This window comes from Symphalangus syndactylus, chromosome 8 (genome assembly GCF_028878055.3).
Source record: "Symphalangus syndactylus isolate Jambi chromosome 8, NHGRI_mSymSyn1-v2.1_pri, whole genome shotgun sequence".
NCBI lineage: Eukaryota > Metazoa > Chordata > Mammalia > Primates > Hylobatidae > Symphalangus > Symphalangus syndactylus.
In genome coordinates this window covers 95,769,025-95,786,523 of record NC_072430.2, presented here as the reverse complement: position 1 = coordinate 95,786,523, position 17,499 = coordinate 95,769,025, and the positions used below count along the sequence as shown (strand labels likewise).

The 17,499-nt window shown below is 39.4% G+C and overlaps 1 long non-coding RNA gene across 2 annotated transcripts in view; it reads left to right on the top strand.

The window, feature by feature from the left end:
* LOC129487231 (uncharacterized) overlaps positions 1 to 5,398 on the top strand; it is a 52,938-nt gene extending 47,540 nt beyond the window's left edge. For both annotated transcript variants that reach the window (XR_008659264.2, XR_010122397.1), the window contains one exon: positions 4,090 to 5,398. This is a non-coding gene — a long non-coding RNA (uncharacterized lncRNA). The remainder of the gene's footprint in view (positions 1 to 4,089) is intronic.
* Positions 5,399 to 17,499: the final 12,101 nt, after the last annotated feature.

Sequence of the window (17,499 nt, the reverse complement as noted above, 5' to 3'; positions counted from 1 at the left end):
ACTGCATGATTCCACTTGCAGTAGGTATCTAAAATAGACTCAGAAACGGAAAGTAGAATGGTGGTTGCCAAGGGCTGGGGGAAGGGAGAAACGGGAAGTTATTGTTGAACAGGTATAAAGTTTCAGTTATTCAAGATGAAGAAGTTCTAGAGAACTACTGTACAACTTAGTGCCTTGTAATTAACAACACTGTATTGTGCACTTAAAAATTTATCAGGGGGGTGTATCTCATGGTAAGTGTTCTTACCACAATAAAAAAAAAATCAAGCTAAACAAAATAGAAGGGTGAATACACCCTTAAAAAATCAGGTATAAACAAGGGAGTCAAAGACGTGAAAACAGAAAGGTAGCTGGAGCCACAGGGCAGAACTAAACCACCAGGGTGAAACATTCTGTAGAGGTATTGCAGGAAACAAATTAAGCCACCCAGATTAGGGTTTCAGGCCCATTATTTCCTAAGTACTCCAAATTAGAACAGTATGTACATCCTAATTTTTTGCCAGTTTGCCAATTTGATACGAAAAAAAAATTAGTTTATTGTTGTCCCCTGGGACTGGAACAATATTACAGGCTTCTGTCCAAAGTTTCTATCCCCCTAACTCCTTGTTGATCCCCTTTGAAAAGTGTCATCTTCCAGTTCTAGTTCTGGAGCAAGCTCCAGGGTATATTTCAAAGGCAACATCAAAAGACCAAGTTGAAAATCAGAAGGTTCCCTATGGGCTTCCTATTCTTTTTTGGTCTGACGTGAGGGCATATCCTTTGGTAAGGAAGAGATCTGTGGTCAAAGAAATGATCCCATCCTTTAAGGTAAGACTAGCTCCAGTTTAACAAAGAGTGCCTTTGTCTCCTGGGATCAAGACAGTACAATACCCTACATACAACACAGTCCCCCAGCATGCATAGGAGGACAGGAGCACACACTGGTCATTTCCCCGCAGAGCCACCTACATGAGAGGAAGGCTGGTAGGCGCAAGGCAAAACTCAGTGAATGAGCCATGTCCTCTCCTGCAGATGAGGCGACTAGTGTGCCTGCAACTAAAGAAAATTCTGGCAATGCATTGGCTTTGTTGGGCCAAAACTCTCCCTGTTCCAGCAACATATTTAGCCAGTTTCCTCACCTACTCGTAAAAAGAAAAAATGCAGCTGGGTGACACGTAGCCCCTTCAGGATTTGTAATCAGACAAGGAAGAGCAAGAGCTAAATAGAAATAATAAAGGTCTCCATTTATTGTATTGTTTGTAAAAAGCTTTGTTAAGGCATAATTTGCATACCATAAAACTCATCTATTTAAAAACACAATTTAAGGAATTTTAATAACTTGGCAGTTGTGTGAAATTTGCCAACTCTCCATCACCCCCAAAAGATCTTTTGTGTCCACTTATAGCCAATTCCAGCCCCAAAACAACCATGATTCTGCTTTCTGTTTTTTATAGATTTGCCTTTTCTGGAAATTTCACGTAAATGGAATCATACAATATACAGGTTTTTGCCTTTGGCTTCTCTCAGTGTCATGTTATTGAGCTCCTTCAACACTGTAGCATGTATCAGTACTTCTTTACTTTTCATTGCTGCAGAATATTTCATTGTATGGGTAGATTTTGTTTCTTCATTCACCAGTTTATAGACATTTGGATGGCTTCCAGTTTGGGCTATTATGAAGAAAACTGCTATGAATGTTCCCATGCATGTCTTCATATGAACATATGTTTTCATTTCTCTTGGGTAGCTAGACAGGAGTAGAATTAGCAGGTTATATGGCAAGTTTATGTTTAACTTTTTAGAAACTGCCAAACTATTTTTCAAAGTGGCTACATCATTTCCCATTCACACCAGCAATATATGTGGGGTCCAGTTTCTCCACATCTTCCCTAACACTTGTTGTCTTTTTCACTATTATCTTTTTAGTTGGTTTATATGTTTTGAAGACTCAGATTTTTCTCACCCTCCAGGACCAGAAACCAGCATGGCTAAGCATAAGATTTGGGTCCTAAATGGCTGAAGCTCTTGAGGCGGTGGTACTTTGGGAAGAGCATGGTTGTGGAGATGGATAACCACATCCCTGTTACTACAACAAGGAAGGGGTAGAGCAAGGCCAGATACCTCCATTGTCCAATCTCTATTGTTCAAGGCAGGAAAACCAGTTCTTCTAAGGAAAAAGAGTTTCCTTCAGATTAGAAATTATCTCAACTTGTTCACGCAAGGATTTATGAACATTTATGAGCACCTTTAGAGAGAGGAAAAAAGGTATTTCTCATATACTACAAGAAATCAGCTAATTCAACTTCAATATATTTTTTATATCTGTTGCAAGCAAAACATCATGCTAGGAGGAAGACAGAGCAAAACAAAATCTCTAATTAATCAAGTTTAAAATCTGCTCACTCCAGCAGATGGAAGTAGGGAAAAGAGGTAGGATGGGAAGTGGGTGGTACCATTGCCTCTGATAAAAATTGTTGAGTCACAGCACCTTAGCATGTGTCTAAGTCATCAGTGTATGGGGACGTAAAGTGGTAGGAAGTTCAGCAAATGCTTTAAAAAATTAATTTGGGGGTTTTAATAATTATAACCTCAAAGTAGGCATATATGCAGTAACAATTCTGAGAGTTTTAGCTGCCTTCCAATTAGTGACCCTTTAAGAAACTTCTGAATAGATCCATTTATGACTCATTGCTTATGACTTTAAAGCTATTCCAGGGTTTGTCAGCATCTTGTGAAATTAGATGGGGAGGGCTAAGAGGAAGGCAAACCTAGAAAATGACACAGTTTTGTGAAGATTAATTCCAGGCTTGCCTTCTGTGGGTAGAGAAGGGATTCAATTGGCTTCTTCATTTCTTACAGAATAGCTTTTCTCATTATCCCTGAGCTGTGAACCAATGGTATGCTAGAAGCCTATGAAGTATGTTTAGGGAGCAAAAGCCAATTGAGTATATTTTTCCCAATTCTACATTCAGTATCATCTCTAACCAGAAAACACTAGGAATCAGAACCAGTTGTTGAAAATTTGCCAGCACATCACTGCAGAGAATTGTACAAATTCTCCAGCAAGGCATTCTGGATAATCTTCCTCTGAGCCTAAAGAAGAATTCTGAGGCTGACCTTGTAAGGCAGCTACAACAAATGCTATAAAAGTCTCAAATGGTTTAACAAATACAAAAAAAAAAAAAAATAGGTATAGCTAGCTAGGCTTTTTCTTGTAGAGGAATGATAGCAATAGAGTGCCTCTGGATTCAACACAGAAGCTAACATTAACTGTGGGGTGTAGCCATTGGGAATTAAACTCACAATCTTGTAAGATGGATAAAACAGCTTCATAAATAACTATGATATGAGACATAAGGTGGTCAGAGGCACAATGTACAAATGAGAGGAGATTATTCAGAGGAGGCAAAAGCTGAGCCCACTGCATGGCCAGGTGTAGGGCCTCTCGCAGGTGAGGAATGCCTGGGCTGCACCCATTTCTAAGCCTCCTGTTGTACTAACACAGGAGGATATGCCACAACAGGATTACAAACATTGTGGTATGTCTTCACTAAATATATTACTACTTTGAATACACCTACACACAAAATATAATGCTATACAATTGCAATCTTCATAACATTCTAGAAGTTATTAAAATATTAATTCACTGTGCACTACAGGGGGTATGGTTTCAATGGAAAGTTGTCTAATAAACATCTTTTTTGAAAACTGTTAGTGAATCTGAGTGACTCCTTGTTGAACCTCTGTGGCAGGTCAGTCTAAACCTTAGGGCCGTCTTGGCAGGAAAGCCTCCACCCTCAGAGCCAGGATTATAGCAAAGTCCATGACGTCCAAGCAGGACTTTGTCATATACAGAAAGAAACATTTACCCAGCAGAACTTGGATATTTTCATTTTTACATAGGTAAATTACCCCAATAACAAGTGTATCACCCTTAAATACTCAAACAATTTTGTCTATATAGTATTTAATGAGAAAACTTCCACAACCTTCTATTACAGGTTTTTAAAAATAACGTCACCTACTGTTGACAAATTCGGAAGTATTGTTACTCTCTGCTCTCATTATGTGACATGGTAACTGACAATACAGTTTTGCCCTTTTAAGGTTTTGTCTGCTGCCCGCTCGGTGCTGAAGTCAACTTCCTGCTGCTGTTGGCACATCTGCCCCCTGCAGCTGAGCTTTTTCTGGTTGGTGATTACTCCGTACACTGGTTTGCTGCTATTTGGAGAATCAGATAAGTAGCTTGTTTACATTTGTTATGAAGAATCTGTAATGTAAGAGGGAGCTGCAACCTCTGACCCTGATGGGACTGTATAACCCACCTTCTGCACAGACTTTGTAGGCTAGAGCTGTGCTTGGGAGCTTGGTTGTTGCTGGAAATATGGTGTCTAGATGAGGAGTTTTTAATATACTGTTATGGGCTGAATTGTGTCCCCCTCAAAATTCACATGTTGAACCCCCATCCCCAGTATCTCAGAATATGATACTTGGAGATAGGGTCTTTAAAGAGGTAGTTAAATTAAAATGAGTCATTAGTGTGGGTCCTAATCTGATAGGACTGGTGTCCTTATAAAAAGAGATTAGGACACAGACTGGCACAGAGGGAAGACCCTGTGAAGACACAGAAAGAAGATGGCGGTCTACAAGCCAAGGAAAAACACCACTGAAGAAACCAACCCTGCTAACACTTTGATCTTGGACTTCTAGCCCCCAGGATTGTGAGAAAATAATTTTTCATTGCTTAAGACACTCAGTCTATGGTGCTTTGTTATGGCAGCCCGAGCTGACTAATCCACTAACCAGGCAGCTTTCACCTGTGGTGTAGTGTCCTGAGATTATGCCTGGAGTAGAGAAAAGTAAGAGCTATCCCATAGGCTCCCCTCACCAAGCCCACGTCTCAGGACAACTCCTTTATTTAACCTGTTGGTATTACTGCAAACTTTAAGGTTTTCTAGGTACAGAGCCGCCAACTCACTGACGAGAAAGGAAGAGATGACTGGACCCTGCAAGGAGACAGAGAAATGAGCTTTGATGTACACAAGAATAATGAGGAATTCAAGCAAAAAAAAAAAAAAAAGTTTCTCCTACGGGAAGATGGATTCTGAGCTGTTAGTTAAAAGTTAAGAAGAACACCAGGAATTGTTGTTAATTCTTTCCTAAATCTATCAGTTCAATTAGCTGCTGAGACCAAAAAAAGTCATAAATTGCGAATTTTTATACACAAAACATTTTTTATAAAGCATAAAAGTAAATCATCAGGGTATCCTTGAACAAAAACCACAGTGAAAGATGAATGACTATGTAAAAACCCAATTTGAATAATTTTAAAAAGACATCAGATAAAAAGAAAAGGCCTAGAGAGAGAATGAAAATTTGAAGGGAAAGAAGGGACTTAGAAATGAGGGCAGAAGGGACCAGGAAAAAGAGAAGGAACAGAACTGCAGTTTTGGAAATTATGAGATAAAGTCTGGGTAGACAGGTGGTGTTTCCCCCAAACCTCAGAGTGCCAGGCCTGATGAAAACTTGTGAAGTTTGAAGTCTTGCTTTAGGATACATGAAAGACAATCAACCCTTGCCTAATAGGTAATAGACAATATTCTAGTCTTCTCCCAATTATTGGCTGGACCAAAAAAAAATGTATATAGATTTGAAGTAGATTTGTATCAGCATATTGATGAATGGATAATATTAAAGGAAACTTAATGTTTGAGAAATTCCTAAGGAGCAGAGGCTGAATCCAGGGTGAACAAACTCACTCACCCACCATTGATCCCAGAGCCCCTGCCTGAGATAGAACTCACATGTGTCTTCATGGGGCACAAACCAAAGATACTCTAGAAGCCTGGGTGGGGTGGGAGACACACAGGACAGAGAAGTGCTAGGTCTTTACATATCTTCAAGGGGATTTCATTTTTTATCTCCTTACTAGCCTTAAAATTTTCCCATCTTCTTAGAAGTGGTAGCCATTTCTAAGAATACACAAATAACAAAAGTATGTTTTTCCACTGTTCCTAAATGTTAAAGCAGAAAAATCTTAAACCAACTTGGAGCCCTTTGAAGTCAATTATTGCCTACTGAAAAGCAGTGTCCTTGTTTCCACATCATGCCTGGCAGGTGAGCTCAGACACAATCTACTGACTCCAGGACTGTTATCCCTGGACTCGGAGATGTCCTTTGCAGATTGACTCCAAAGAAAGCCATCAGGTCCAGACTTGGTGTGGCTGAACCCCAGGCTCATGAGCTGATATGATTAACACATTAGCTTCAGACGTGAGCACCTGCAAGCAAGGGGATGGGGCCTGGCAGAGCTGCTAACAAGTCAGATTCCAAAGAACCCGACAGACTGGAAAAGCAAACACAGATGAGCATGGCCAGGTGTCCATAAATTGACCATTTAACCTCACCTGACTTTACTTCTCTGGTGACCACACTAGCAAGAACTTTAGCCATGTAACTCACCAACCTGTGAGCGCTAATTAAAGTTTGCTAAGAGCTTTATAATCAGCCCAGACAACTGCTCTGGGAATGCAGAAGTGCTCATACATACACAGTGCTGCTCTTAATCTTTTGTTGTTGTTAGGATTCTTCCTGTTTTATAATAATGATTCAGCACATAATTGGCTGCAAAGATTCTATTTTTGTTGTGGAGTAGGAAGTCCTCATTTGCAATACGCACTCTTTTCCTTCTGACAGTGGTGCAATGTAAGCACCATAATGCATGTACACAGCAGGGATGATGGATAGCACTAAAACATCCACCCCGTCTCCTCAAGCCTCCTCTGGACAGAGGAGTCGGGTGTGAGGTGAATAGTCAAGGGTGGGCTGGAGGTGCTGTCTCTGGGCTGTCACTGAGGTGTTCTCCATGAGCACACATTGGTTGGCATGTGACTCAAACCCAGCCTTTGATTCATAAGACATTTTAGCTCTCATTCTATGACTTGAGATGTGAGTGCTAGAACAAAACAATTGACTAGAGGTGGAAGTCGGGCATTTAACTTTAGGATTCATTTACTTCAGAGTCTAAAGTATATACCCCCTACCCCCAGCACCCACACAGTCCCAAACGACATATCTTTTTTTTTTTTTTTTTTTGAGATGGAGTTTTGCTCTTGTTGCCCAGGCTGGAGTGCAACGGCATGATCTCGGCTCACTGCAACCTCCACCTCCTGGATTCAAACGATTCTCCTGCCTCAGCCTCCCAAGTAGCTGGTGTTACAGGAATGCACCACCACGCCCAGCTAACTTTGTATTTTTAGTAAAGAGGGTTTCACCATGTTGGTCAGGCTGGTCTTGAAATCCTGACCTCAAGTGATTCACCCACCTCAGCCTCCCAAAGTGCTGAGATTACAGATGTGAACCACCACGTCCAGCCAACACTCCATCATTGTTTGGCCATCAGATAATTAATTCTACAAACTAGCTGAGTAGGGGCAGGGGGCCAAGACTGCAAGAAGGCTAACTTTGACCTATTCCATTCTCAAACGTAAGCCAAGTAAACACAAAATCTTTGAATCTGGAGGAAACTTACAGGTCTATCCAGTCCAAATTTCTATACAATATGAAATCTCTTGATTACATCACCAACATATGGTCATGTACCATTTGTCCAAATCTCTAAAGACAATAGGTAGATTTTTTACCCTGAACCTAATGAAATGTTCCATTTGGTGCCTCTCACTGCCAAGGCCTTCTTCCAGGCCCTGTGCTAAATTTTGTATGTATCATTTACATTTTTTTCTTTAAAAGGGCCCCCAGAATGGGGGCCCTGTATAAGCTTCTGGCCCCACAAAACCTGAGGTAGGGACAATAATACCTTTCCAAAGAGCAATGCAAAATGCTTTCTTACATTGGAATTAAATCTGCTTCTACAAGTACACCAAAAATATCAGAATCATGTTCTCGGTGATAGAGTGATATTTCTGAGATTGAGTGTATTCATTGAGTGAGTATTTAACAGGGTTATCTGAAAGTCCTACATTTAGATTTAAAAACAGTTGCTCTCTTTCACCCCAGTACCTTCATTCAGGCTGACCCCTCTTCCTAAAAATCTCTCATCTTTATTTTGTCTGATTATCTCCTACTTTGCTTTCAGATCTCAAATCATTAGCTCCTCAAGAATGTCTTCCCTAACTTCCCTGACTAGGACAAATCTTCCTATACCTAGTGTCATCACACATGCTTCTTCAGGGCACATACCACGTTGTAACTTTTACACATATTTGCATGCTTAGATTTCTCTCTAAATAACCCACCAAGCTGAAAGATGCACGAGGCCCAATCATTACCTCCCTTTTCACACCTCTGCAAGCCCAAACTCAGCACAGAGCCTGGCACAGAGAAGACACTCAAGACATTCACAGACTGAATCAATAATGCACAACAAGGGTTAACAGCAATTGGTAAGAAAAGGTCCTCTAGATTTAGGTTAAACGTAAATTTAATAAGAACTGAAAAGTCCATGTGATAAGGAATTATATTTTAGCTCATTATGAAGTACATTTTCTGATAATTATTGCTGTCCAACAGTGAAATGGGCTACCTTAAAAAGTATGACCCTCAAAGGTACATGTTCACAACTAGGAAAGCTTACAATTGGACTAAGATCAGATAGATCATTTAAGATTTGTTTCAACTAGAAATCTTGTGGCCATTGAGATATAGCTTTTGTTAATGGCACGATGATGATCTGCATATGTGTTAATACGGTACTGTGTTTAACAAGGAAGACATTAAGTAGAACGAAACAGTTTCTGTTAGAAATTTATGTTCGCTATAGATAGGAACCAACACAGAGGAGTAACTATATGTAAGAAAATAACAGCACTGGAAGGGGGAATCCAGAATCTGCAGTCTCACTGAGTACAGAAAGATCAGAGTTCAGAGCGCTTAAGGTGTTTAGGATTTGTAACCCTGAGTACCATCAAGGAGGGAGCTTCAGGGCCTGGGAAATCTACAGAGAGGTCCCTTCAGGTATTTGACTGAGTGATAATCTGGACAAGCATGAGAGGAAACCACCCAAGGCTGGGGAAAGAACCATGAGAATGAGTAGGCAGAAAAATGTTTGGAACTTACACAAGGCTTGGACTAGTTAATGGTCCTTTCAGCCAGAATAGAAAGACTTCTTAATGCAAAGGACATCAGGTGTTGGCAAACTACAGCTCACAGGCCACATCGAGCCCACAGACTTTTTCAACAGCTCACAAGCTAAGAATGATGTGTGTATTCTTGAAGGATTGAAAAAACAAAGAAATATATGCAACAGGCTGTGTGTGGCCTGCAAAGCCTAAAATATTTACTATGTGGCCACTACCAGAAAGGTTTACCAATCCTCCAAATAGTCTGTAGACAGCTATCAGTTTTATTATTATTATTATTGTTGTTATTATTATTATTATTTCAAGAAACAGTCTCACTCTGTCACCCAGGCTGGAGTGCAGTGTCACGATCTCAGCTCACTGAAACCTCCACCTCCTAGGTTCAAGCAAAGGTTCTAGCCTCAGCCTCCCAAGTAGCTGGGATTACAGGCACACACCACCACATCTGGCTAATTTTTGTATTTTTAGTAGAGACAGAGTTTCGCCGTGTTGGCCAGGCTGGTCTCAAACTCCTGACCCCAAGTGATCTGCCCGCATTGGCCTCCCAAAGTGCTGGGGTTACAGGGTGAGCCACTGCTCCTGGCCTGTTATCAGGTTAGTAGTAGATAAAAGTTAGCCCTAAGACTGTCCCGGACCCACCCTAACAAACTTGAGAGCAATTCTCAAGAGGATTCTACTTGTAACTTAGCTAGCAATGAAACAAAAGCCTAGTACTATTTAATGAAATACAACAAACTCCAGTTTCCTAAAATATAAAATTCATATTGGTCATTCAATAAAAAATTGCCACACACGCAAAGAACAGGAAAATATTACCCTGTATATTAATCTATTGCTGTATAACAAACTACCCCAAGAGTTTGTGGCTTCAAACAATAAACATTTCTTATTTCATGTAGTTTCTGTGAGTCAAGAATCCTGGCAGAACACAGTGGGGAATGCTTGTTTCTTCTTTAAAGTGCTTGGGGGCTAAGCTGGAAGACTTGAAGTCTGGGGGCTGGAATTATCTCAAGTCTCATTTATCTATATATTTTGCATTTAGTGCTGACTATTGGCCACCTTTTGTGAGGAAAGAGTTAACAGAGCAGGTATGGTCATATATTCCTTGCATGGCTCCAACAGAACCTAGAACCATGATTGACCCTTTGCCAATCACTAAGGATATGGCTCTTGGATGTCAGGGACTGATGATTTTGTTGTGTACACCTGAAGCAATGGACTGTACTATACTAGCTTTTCAGGTTGCTTTGTGCAAGTATCAAGATTAATGATGTGCACCTGGCTTCATTCTTGGAGTCCTGTATTTCAGTTGCCATGGTTGGTTGCATAGCAAGATATGCTTATGTGACCAGCATACCAAAAGTTCTTTGGATCCTGGGTAGAGATATTTCACACATGTTCCTGTAAGTTGCTGCTAGAGAGAAAGTACATCCTGTGTGGCCTCTAATGAAGAAGGATTCTGAAGCCTATACTGGTCCTCTCTGGACTCCGCCCAGTAAAAATATTTATCCTGCTATTTTCACTGTATCCTTTGCCATAATAAACTGTAGCTGTGAATATAGCCTTCTTTTGAGTCTTGTGAGTCCTGACCAACCACCAAATGTGGGTGGTCAACATACATTTATTGCCTCATTGTTTCTGTAGGTCAAGAATCTGGAGTGGCTTGGCTGGGTATTGATTCGAGGTCTCTCATTATCTAGGAGTTAGGCTTGGCCAAGTCTGAAGGATCTGCATCCAAGCCCATTTATGTGGTGTTTGGCAGAACGCATCAGCTCCTTGCTACCTAGATTCTCTACAGAGCTGTTTATGACATGCTGTCCCTGAGAGGAAGTGATCCGAGTTGATCCAAGAAAGAGAGAGAGAGAGGCAAGGGCAGAAGCTGTGACAGAAGCCATAGTCTTTTATAATCTACTATCAGAAGTGAAATAACATCACTTTTGCCATATTTTATTGGTCACACAGACCAACTTTGGTACAATGTGAGAGAAGACTACACAAAGGTCTATATACTGGGAAGTAGGGATGATTGGGGACTATCCTGAAGGCTGACTACTATACTAGGATAGCTGTATTAACATGAGACCAAGTAGACTCTAGGAGAAGGAATACTATTAGTGATAAAGAGGGATACTTCACAACACTAGAGGGGTCAATTTCTCAAGGAAATTAAAAATCTTAAGTTTGAATGCAGAGCTTCATGCCAAATTCTGTCCCAAATAGAGATTTTCTCCATGTGTGTTTATAAAAGGAAACTTTTTGTGGTGGATTTTAGCGTATTTCTAAGTCCACAACAGCATCTTCATTGCAGTTGTCTTCATCAACACCAAGGGAATCTAAAAACCAACTTTTTTCTAATTTTAGAAAATAATTATGAAGATGCTATAACAAAAATAAAAGTTCATTTGTAAATAGCTCTGCTTTAAGTAAAGTACAATGGGAAAAAAAAAAAGTCACCTACGAGTTAAGAAAGGGCATGGGGATTTCAAGAAATCATAGTTCAGCAAGGCAAACAGGAAATCATAACCACAAACCAGGAACAAGGCTGAAGCAGCAGAAGGTGACGTCTAGGTCATGTTTTTTATTAAATGGTTGATAGGCAGGCAATGTTTGACGCTGATGATGTCTGGGAAGTGAGGAGAAGGTGCTGGAAAGTCTGTCAACCAGGCAATGAGCACTGGGAACTAAGAATGTGTGCTGCTCGCTATTGATACCCTGGCGCCTAGCATAATACTGGGCACATGAAATAACACATGAGTAAATTAATTTTTAAAATATTAACTTCTTTATGAAAGAAACAGCTAATGGAAGAGCCTGCCACAATGTACCAATAGTTTTAAAGACATCATTTGAATAAGAACTCTAGAATATAGACTTTTCTTTTTTTTTGAAATGGAGTCTTGCTCTGTCACCCAGGCTGGAGTGCAATGGCATGGTCTCAGCTCACTGCAACATCTGCCTCCCGGGTTCAAGGGGATTCTCCTGCCTCAGCCTCCCAAGTGTCTGGGATTACAGATGCACATCACCACTCATGGCTAATTTTTCTATTTTTAGTAGAGACAGGGTTTCACCATGTTGGCCAGGCTGGTCTCAAACTCCTGACCTTAAGCGATTCACCTGCCTTGGCCTCCCAAAGTGCTGGGATTACAGGCGTGAGCCCCCATGCCCGGCCGGCTTATTTTTTAAGGTTAGGTTATCTGGTCTCATCCTAATTTCTAACAGCTTTTAATAAAAAAGAAATATCTGGGAAAAGAATAAAAACAGCAAATATCAGATATACCCTGGCATTCAAGATTCCCCATTATCTGGCTCTACTTACTGTTCCAGATTTACCTACTGGTTCTACCTTCTGGAAATCTGCCACTCCAATCAAACTGACCAAATACTATATTTTCTTCATTTAACTTGAACATTTCTCCCCCCCACTTTTTAATATCTCTGAAATCAAGATGTTTTACAATCAGTACATTTGGATTTGACAAAATGAGGTGACCTTCCTTTAAACATGTCCTATTTTTTCTTCCCTTGAAGATTTCGCTAATGCGATTTTTTTTTAACCTCTTTTACATTTGTTGAAATCCAATCAATCTTTCTCATCTCAGTACAAATCCAAATCTCCTAAAAAGCCTTCCTGGTCAGCTTTTTAAAAGTTAATTTACTTTCTTCTGACTTATACTACTTAATATCATTGTTATATATTTTCCTGTCTTTTTTATTTTTCCAGATTATAATAAGAATCCAATAGGCAAAAACTATGTCTCTTACAACTTTGTATTTTCCACAGCAACTAGCATATATTTTCCTCATTTTGATGATCAACAGCTATTACTTAAGTAAATGAATAAATTAATGACTATACACAATTATGCTTAAAGAACACAACTTACTACAAAAATAGGAAAGTTATATTTGTAACAATATGAGATGTCCATAGTACATTGTTAAAGATGAAAAAAACCAAGCTGCAGAACAGTGTGTATATAATTACTTTATTTTTGCTAAATCTTCAACAATAAATTTCTCCCTAACACATAGAATGTCAATGGTTATGGATATACCTAAAAAGTTGTTTGGAAGATCACAGGCCTAATGGTTAACATCAATTATCTTTGGAAAGTGGAGTTGAGGTAATGAAACTGTGGAAGTTCATGATAGATTTTTTTCCTTTTACTTGTTTACTTCACACATACACGTGTGTGCTCACAGACACATCTATGTTCTTTAAAAAAAAAAAATTCAACCAAGTGTATGAATTAGTTTTATAGTGAAAATTGAGGAAAAGTGATAAAAGGGAATGGCTCGCTGTCTTTCAGGTATGTAGCTTTATGATGAAAGGGAAAGAGAAAGCCCAAAATTCACTACATAGAAGGATGTGAGTTATGAGATATGACAACCAAGAAATAAGATTAATTCAGAAAACTGGAGAAGAAAATAGTTTTCTGAACCCAGATGTAGCCAAATTCTGGAGGCTTCTACACTGGTTGATACAAAACCCAGTATCACACAAAACAAAGTGGAAAGTTTAGGGCAGTGGGCCAGAATGGGGAAGTTAGTTATCTTAACAACAATGACCAAAAAAGTTATTCTTTTTTAAAAAAATTAAATGTTTATGGGTACATACTAGGTATACATATTTATGGGGTACATGAGATGTTTTGATGCAGGCATGCAGTGCGTAATAATCACACCATGGAGAATGAGGTATCCACCCTCTCAAGTGTTTATCCTTTGTGTTACAAACCATCCAATTAGACTTTTAGTTATTTTAAAATGTACAATTACCTTATTATTTACTATAGTCACTTTGATGTTATTTTAAGATATAACTGAAGCAAGATTTCTATTCAAGAGACATCACTCAAATATATTTTTCTCATAAGAGTGGCCTCATCAGAGGCATAGTGCTAGTTGAGAATATTGACCATTTCTGTGTAATCCAGTGACATCACTGATGTCAACTAACCATACTGGATGAATGAGATATTTCTACCTTTACCGACTGTAAATGTTTCTGCTTTCTTTCTTTTTTCCACTGCTAACCATATACCAAACACTATGTTAAGTGTTTTACAGGTTTTATTTGTGCCTCCAACAACCTGTAACTTTCCCCACTTCACAGATGGGGAAGCTGAGGCTTACCTCAGTTTAACTGATGCCAAATCCCTTACTCTTTGCCTCTCCACAGCTGTGTCTGTCACATGATAATACTGTTAAATAAGCTTGAGGCATTAGCTTGAAGTTGTGTCCATACTTTGCATTCCTATATAACAAACTGCAACCTAGCTTAATATGTAAACAAGCTGAAACTTAACTTAGAAGTATAATCGACAGCCAAGTTTCAGCCACTCATAGCCAGCCAGCTCATTGAGCCAAGCCCTGATAAGGCAGACACCTAGCTGTAGCCAATCAGGTGATTGCTCTACTTTGCTTCTGTGTCCAGATTATAAAAGCTTGCTGCTCACTCTTTTGGGTGGACTCTTCCTAGCTCTTCTGGCTCTGAGTGTTGCCTGGTTCATGAATTGTTCTTTGCCCAAACTCTGTTAAATTTAATTCCTTTAAGGTATTTCTTTCTTTTTTTTTTTTTTTTTTTTTTTTTTTTTTTTTGGAGAGGGAGTCTTGCTCTGTCACCCAGGCTGGAGTGCAGTGGCTCAATCTTGGCTCACTGCAACCTCCACCTCCCGGGTTCAAGTGATTCTCATGCCTCAGCCTCCCAAGTAGTTGGGATTACGGATGTCTGCCACCACACCCGGCTAATTTTTGTATTTTTAGTAGAGACAGGGTTTTACCATGTTACCCAGGCTGGTCTCGAACTCCTCACCTCAAGTGATCCACCCACCTCCACCTCCCAAAGTGCTGGGATTACAGGCGTGAACCACTGTGCCAGGCCTGAAGTCTTTCTTTAAAAAATACCTGTTGTTGCTAGACAGCCCGTATATAGAACATTATTCCCCACTTTACATTCTTGTTCCACTATTGTGTGAAGTTTTTTCCTAATTGCCCATATTTGTGCCAACAGTGCACCATCACACTATATCTCAGGTCAGTTTTTCCATCCATTCAGCTTATTGTTTTTACTAGAAACAGTAAAAATATTCTGTTGAAAGGCAGATGTTCCCAAATATTTCTGTTTTTCTTTGCTAACTTCTTGTAGCTCTGACACTTCTTAATTCATCTATTTCCTTTTTTGAACAGTGCATATTTTCAGCTGTATTTAATGAGCAGAGGGAAAAGTATGTTAGCCATTGCATAAGGCAGTATAGGTTGACAATCCCTTTTCTACCTATTTGGAAGTCCAAAGAGATTTGATAAATGAAAGACTTTTCATAACTCATTTGGCATCAAAACCTGACCTGATGTAAACTCATTTGGCAACAAAACTTGTCCTCAACTGACTTGAGGCTATTTTTAATCTCCATTGATCACAATCAGTGTGAATGTTTACACGTTTCACTGAAGCAATATCAATTTGTTTCATTACAGGGTGCTGCCCGAGACCCCAGTGGGTATCTTACGTACAATTTGGTATAATTTATCTCATTATCACTCCAAGATTCAAAAAGTCTTAAATTACAAAACACTTCTGGACCCTGAGGGTTTTGGATAAGTGATTTCAGGTATGTATTTTCTTTCCTTGTGCTTCTCTTTTTTTAAAAGTTAATATGTTTTCCCAAGTTTAACACTTTGATTTGGTGAATGTCTATGGCCATTTTATACAAAACCTTTGTGTATAAAATAAATTCAAGTGTTATAGAGGAAATGAAACCCTTTTTAGAACTTTATAATCACACAAAAGTCATTACACAGTATCTCCCACTTCACCAATTGTTTCATTGTTTATTGATGGGGAGCCACTAAAACATCTACCCTAAAGGATTAATTTTTTTCCCTTCAGACAGTTTCTAAATGTGGGATACCTTTTTTCAGGCTATTGGTTATTTGGTTGACTTTTTTGGAATATGTAGTTTGTAACTCCATGTGGGATCAGATTAGCCGTAATGTGATTAAAATTAGGGTGATCCCATCCTAGATAACACGGTGAAACCCCGTCTCTACTAAAAATACAAAAAATTAGCCAGGTGTAGTGGCGGGTGCCCGTAGTCCCAGCTACTCAGGAGGCTGAGGCAGGAGAATTGCCTGAACCCAGGAGGCGGAGGCTGCAGTGAGCCAAGATAGCGCCATTGCACTCCAGCCTGGGGGACAGAGTGAGACTCCGTCTCAAAAAAAAAAAAAAAAAAAAAAAAAACTAGGGTAATCCAGATGAACCTTAAATTTCAGACTGGTCTGGATTCTCTCAATCTGAATTTTCTGTATATATTTATACAAACCCACAGGTTCATTTTCTCATTCATTGTCACATGAATGTCACACTATCTGGTATTCTGGTATGCTTTCAGAACCTTAGGTGCTAAACCGTAGCATCTGAACATCTATTAAACCTGGCACTTTAGAAATTTTTTAACTGCCACAGAATTGTTATTCATTGAATGAAATTTTTCATGATAGCTGTCTGAGTCAAAAAGCTTAATTCTAAAAGTCAAGGAAAGATTCCCAAATAAAGGGTAAGGAAAAGCACCTCTGACTTAAGACATTTCCCTGCTTTTCTGCGGTAAATCATTTGCTATGACAGGAGACTCACTCAGAAAACATGCACCTAAGTGCTTAAAATAGCTGAAGAGCACTTTTCCCTTATGAATCAGATTCTTCAAGGAATTGCTAAGTCTTACAGCATTTATGTGAGCATTGTTTCTGCCATTAGTAACTGCAGTTACATGGTGGGGTTAAAAATATCCTATTGTTTGGGGTTTTTCAGTTCTAACAGAGAAAAAAGAAAGGAAATTCCTTAGTAGTTAACATGTATAGATATACATGTCTGTTAATTTTAAGGGTCTTTTATTTGGTTCGAGGTGAAATAATTTTGTTGGGCAAGCAATGTGGATACGGATTCCAAGAATACATGGGAGGGCAATGGCTGCCTCAGAAAATAGGGAAGGTGGACATGCCAGTCGTCCTCCTTGTGGGTTGTCCACAGCTCTTTGAGTTGCCATTCTTGTTGAACAGCATCCATGGCACCTGTTCTCTTAGCTGCCCCTTCCCAACCAGCCCAGGCTGTCCTCACTCCTGAATTCTTCTGCAGAGTTTCCTCTGCCAGAGAATTTCATGTCCATGAGGTACCAAGGGCTACTTCTGAAAGCAGAAGTACCAGATTTGCCCTTTAGTGATGGCCCTTCAGGGTAATTATAGAGGGCAGAGAAAAATTCTTAAGAAAATGGAATAATAAACTGTAGATTGGGGAATACTGAAAAGAGAAAACATGCTACAGACTTTTTGGCTTTTGTCTCTTTTTAAACAGCTATATACTTTGTTTATGTGCTAAGCACATGTTTCACTAAATGGGAACTTCATTCAAGTTCCTTCATCCAAT